The sequence below is a fragment of the Tarenaya hassleriana genome, unplaced genomic scaffold, assembly GCF_000463585.1.
Source record: "Tarenaya hassleriana unplaced genomic scaffold, ASM46358v1 Cleome44, whole genome shotgun sequence".
NCBI lineage: Eukaryota > Viridiplantae > Streptophyta > Magnoliopsida > Brassicales > Cleomaceae > Tarenaya > Tarenaya hassleriana.
This window is the reverse complement of record NW_010967136.1, coordinates 21,659-21,891: the sequence shown is the minus strand read 5'-3', so window position 1 is coordinate 21,891 and position 233 is coordinate 21,659.

The window sequence follows — 233 nt, the reverse complement described above, 5'->3', positions numbered from 1 at the left end:
CTGCTCTCGAACTTTCTCAAGTTCGATCCTACTCCCACTGACTCTTTTGGAGACGAATTCTCGCTCCATAAAAGTCGCATTCCTGACAATGAACACCTTGTTCTCTACCGGAATATAGAAGTAGTAACCCTTAGTTTCCTTAGGGTAGCCTACAAATAAACACTTATCAGATTTGGAGGATAACTTATCAGTCATCTGACGCTTCACATAAGCGTCGCAACCCCAAATTCTGA